We start from the raw sequence: 4785 nt of genomic DNA, 5'->3' as shown, positions 1-4785 counted from the left end.
GGTTCTTCTGTGAACCTCTGCTACATTTTATTTCAGTTCTGTTTGAATGCTTAGTGCTTCTGATTTAATTCTAGCTTTCTTAATTGTTGCCAATTTACTTCTTCTTTGTTTAGATCTTGCAATCCCATTCCTCAATTCCCTTTTATATTCAAGTCATTTATCTTTCTTGCCCTTTAAGTTACTGCAATTTAAGTTTCTTGCACTTTAAGTTTCAGTCATTTACTTCCTTGCTCTTTAAGATTCTGCACATTTACAATTCTGTTCTTCAATTTACTGCACTTTTCCCTTCCCCCTTTACATTTAATGTCATTTACTTTCTGTTAAACACAAATCACTCAACTAAAACTTGAATCGCTTGACTAAATCAATCACTAAACTAAAATTGCTCAATCCTTCAATCCCTGTGGGATCGACCTCACTCATGTGAGTTATTATTACTTGATGCGACCCGGTACACTTGCCGGTGAGTTTTGTGTTGGATCGTTTTCCACACATCATTAGGTCAGTTAGAAATAATTGCGGTTAGGTAGCTAGGGCTGGATAGAGGATTCTAGGCCTGCTAATTGCTCCGTATGTGCATATTTGCTGCTTGCTTCCTTGGGTACTGTATGTTGGTTTTGGGTTGTTATCTCATGTGATATGTGTTGCTAAATAATATCTGGTTGCTGCCGTGTGTAGTTGATGCTGTTTTCTGTGCTAATTGTGCTAATTTGCTACTCGGGAACGTCCAATTTTAAGCCGGAATGCTGCTGGATTTTCAAGGAAGTTGGTTTCATTTTGGTCTTTATTTCAATTTTGGGCAAATTTCTGTCTCCGTTTGACTTCCCGGATTTGCATCAATCATTGTGAACACGAACCACAACTTCTCTTTTAATTGCTCATAAATATCATCATATCACTAACCTACTTTTCTATCTCACTAATTTCTTTTTCCACCCACCTTCAACCCTCTTTAACAATTCTTTCAAATATGATGATATTATCGCCTTTTGAATATGAGTTGTTGACTTTAATAAGCTTGCATTCCTGGTTTACTTGTTCACTTTTGCATATTCATTGCAACATCATGATTTTTATTAGCCGAATGTATCCTGAACATGCCTTCTTTGTTACATGCTAAGTGTTTTATATACCATCATATTTTTTTCAGGATGTCGGATAAAGGCAAAGCCATAGCCACTGCCTCCAAGAAAAGAAAACTCTCTACACCTTCTATCCCCTCCGTCTACAAGCATTATGCTAAGAACCCATTAAATGATGAAGAAAAAGAAAATCAGCAGTTACCTTCTATCGACCCAACCAAGTTCCCTAATCTCTACTGTGAGCTCCGATTTTCCAAATATCAAACAACAAAGCTGAATACTGAGAAGAAATTGCTCCTACCTATTGATGTGCGATGATCGATTACTAGTCGCATCCTTGAGTTGGGCATAGACTTTGTTGACCGAGATTTGGGGGATATCAATATATCTTGGGTCAAGGAATTTTACTGCAACTTCTTCCGCCCGACATTGGATTCGGTTCGGGTGAGGGGTAGAGAGGTCATGATTACCGAGACTACTATTGGGGAGGCGTTACAGTGCCGGCATGTTCCTGATGAGCTGTGTGCCCATCAGCAGGCCGAGTTGGCCATACACAGCATGACTTTCGATTATGAGGCACTTAGGAGCGTCATTGGGTTACCGGATGCCACATGGGTTATGGATGCAAACAATACTAAGCCAAAAGGGATGCTCTTTACTCATCTGACTCGTGAGGCTAAGACTTGGCAGATGATATTCGCATGCTATGTCTTGCCTACCACCCACTTCTCTGAGATCCCTATGGAGATGCTTCTACTGATTGGGTGTGTCATGGAGGGGAAGGATGTCTCTTTTCCTAGGCTTATCCGGCAATGTATGTGGCGGGCGCATATTCGTGGCCTACTCCCATTTCCTACTTTGGTCACGAGTATGGCGGCCCTAGCTGAGGTACCTTGGTTAGATGATGATGTGCGACCACCACCACCTGATGCAGATGACAGGGAGATTACTATTCCTTGGGGTGGTTGGGTGCACGAGAGGCCTCCTGCTAGACGCCGTTCTAGGGCCAGGGCAGTGGTGGGGACACCTTCACCGTCAGCCCCTACAGCAGCCCCTTCTTCTTCCACAGCCGCTGCCCCCTCATCATCTACAATTCCACCAGCAGCACCTGAGCCTACCTACTTACTGGTCCAGCGTCTTTTCCGATTTTTGGAGCGCGAGAGACGCCATGTCAGACGCTGATTGGATCGGATGGACCAGACACTCATTTCCCTGGGTGCTGAGTTACCTCCGCTTCCCAACTCTCTGGCCTCCGATGAGCAGGATCATCAGGAGGAGGATGCGGAGGCGCCGACTCCCCAGTTGCCCCAGACACCACAGAGCCACAGCCACAGCCAGAGCCAGTTCCACCGCCTCAGACAGTTTCGGCTCCTACCGTTGTACCTCCCACTGATCCTCCGGTTTAGCATCGAGGACGATGCTTGATCTTAAGTGTGAGGAGGGCACCGGTAGCATTATTTGGGGACCGGTGAACTTTTCGGCTACTCTACTAGTTACCTTATTTTCGCATATCTTTTGTACACATTTTGATGCATTTTTAGCTTACTTTGGATACTTTTACCGCTTATTTTGGTATTTTGGATTTTAGATATTTTGATGCTATTGGATATTTTTGGATGTTTTAGATGATAGATTCCATTTCATACTTTTCTATGCATCTTTGCTTATCTTTCTTTTTAGTTCGTGGTTGTGATTAGAAATCATACTTTGAATTGCAATACTTAGCCACCCTTTTTGCATAAGAAATTGGTTTTAAGGAAAAGAAAGGGGTGAACTAAGAAAATTTTTGAATTTTTCAATCACAACAATGCTTGGTCAAATATTGAAATTTTCCAAGAAATTTAAATATAGGGCATTAACCTAATTGATTGAAAGGAAATTTTTTTGGTGAAACTAGCTTGAATTTCATACCTTGTGAAGCATGTATTGAACTAAGAACACAAGCTTGTGAGACTTAAGCTTATTGATGTGGTTACATTTTATAACCACTTATCTTCCAGTGTTGTGTGAAATTGCTCTCTTTCTATGATTGTAATCCTTGATTTGCTTGATTCTATATGTCCATTTATTTCTTGTGATTATGCATTTATATGATTGAGGCCATTATTTCATTAACTCACTTACCTAAATAGCCAACCTTTTACTCTCCATTGTTAGCCAATTTTGAGCCTATGCTTAACCAACTTATTCTCAACTTAGCACATTACAAGCCCAAGGCGGAAAACCAATGAAAAGTCCTTGTTGGGATCTTTGATTAGCCTAGGCTAGTGAGAGTGTTTATTATTCAAGGTTGGTGAGGCTTGGGAACATTGGATGGGATAAAAAGGGGTAGTACACTTTCATGTTTAGGAATTAGGTAAATATTCATGTATTGATTAAATGTATAGACCTTATGCATTGATGTTCTTGTATATAGCTTGAAAGAAAAAAAAAGAAAAATGAAAAGAAAAGGAAATAAAAGTGAAAAAAATAAAAATAAAAAAAAGGGAAAGAAAAAAAAAAGGGGACAAAATGCCCCAAAGTGAAGTTCAATAAAAGGGAATCAATGCATAAGTGTTGGGAATCAAATAAGAATGCATGAATATGTAAGAAAAAGTGAAGAATGGGTAGTTAGAATAGTTTGAACTTGTATAGGTCGTTATATAGTTAGGTGGAGAAGTCTATGCTAATCAAAGATTCAAATCCTAGTCCACTTAACCATAAATGATCCTACCTTGACCCTAACCCCATTACAACCTAAATGAAAGACCTCATGATGAATGTATGCATGCATTGAATAAATATTGATTGTTAGAAGAAAATCAAATTTTGGAAAGCTTGATTAGAAGAGAATTGAGTGGATTGACCCCTAAACACTTGAGTGAATAGAGCGGATACACATCCGGTGAGGGTTCAAAAGTTCAACTACATGTATTCACCCATATTATCTATATTCTTGCAAGTTTGAACTCTTTTTGATAATTCAATACAATTGTGGTTTGGACTTAATTCCTATTGCCCTAACTATTGTGCTTACACATGTTCTTGGGAATTGATTTGTTTGAACTAAGCATTTTCATTTGCTTAGATGATTGCATTTAGATAGGACTCATATAGTTTAGTGCATTCAATAAATGTCATGCCCCTTAGTTCTTTCTTATTTTAGCATGAGGACATGCTAAGGCTCAAGTGTGGGGAGGTTGACAAACCCCAATTTGATGGTCTATTTTGTATTGAATTTAAAGTGTTTGGATAACCTTTTGTCACATTTAGCCTATGAATTAGCATGGTTTTGTTATCTCTCCCATATTTGTGCTTAAGTGTAAAAACATGCTTTTTAAGCCGTATTTTGATGAATTCTAATTTTTCCTTGATTCCATAAGATGCCTTGATGTGTTTGCTAGTAATTCCAGGATTGAAATAGGCTAGGTGGTGCACGAAATTGCAATCACACTTTTGCAATCCCGCACAACTAACCAGCAAGTGCACTGGGTCGTCCAAGTAATACCTTACGTGAGTAAGGGTCGATCCCACGGAGATTGTTGGCTTGAAGCAAGCTATGGTTATCTTGTAAATCTTAGTCAGGATATCAAAGATTATTAGGATTAATTGTAAAAAGCAAAAGAACATAAAACAGGTACTTGAATTGCAGTGATGGAGAATAGGTTGAGGTTTTGGAGATGCTCTGTCTTCTGAATCTCTACTTTCCTACTGTCTTCTTCTT

This window comes from Arachis duranensis, chromosome 2, assembly GCF_000817695.3.
Source record: "Arachis duranensis cultivar V14167 chromosome 2, aradu.V14167.gnm2.J7QH, whole genome shotgun sequence".
Lineage (NCBI taxonomy): Eukaryota > Viridiplantae > Streptophyta > Magnoliopsida > Fabales > Fabaceae > Arachis > Arachis duranensis.
This window is presented reverse-complemented; position numbering follows the sequence as displayed.